This window comes from Mesitornis unicolor, unplaced genomic scaffold (genome assembly GCF_000695765.1).
Source record: "Mesitornis unicolor isolate BGI_N332 unplaced genomic scaffold, ASM69576v1 scaffold35430, whole genome shotgun sequence".
In the NCBI taxonomy this organism is placed as follows: Eukaryota; Metazoa; Chordata; class Aves; order Mesitornithiformes; family Mesitornithidae; genus Mesitornis; species Mesitornis unicolor.
The window spans coordinates 1-234 of NW_010157078.1; positions in this window are offsets into that span (position 1 = coordinate 1).

A 234-nucleotide genomic window follows, 5' to 3' on the forward strand; every position below is an offset into this window, starting at 1 on the left:
TCAGCACATCCCACTCCTCTCCTCCCTGCGCCCACCGGGGTGGCCGGGCCGCCAGGATCCCTGCCCACGTGCTCTCTCGCAGCCCCTGAGCCACCTTGGAGGGGACTGCGGCTGGAGACCTTGGCTCATGTCTGGCCATTGTGTCCCAAAATGCTGTGGCTGTCGTTCGGAGAAGCAGCCTTGTTGTCCTTGGAGCCTTTGGGGCTGTGCTGACTCCCAATGCCTGCCCTGCAT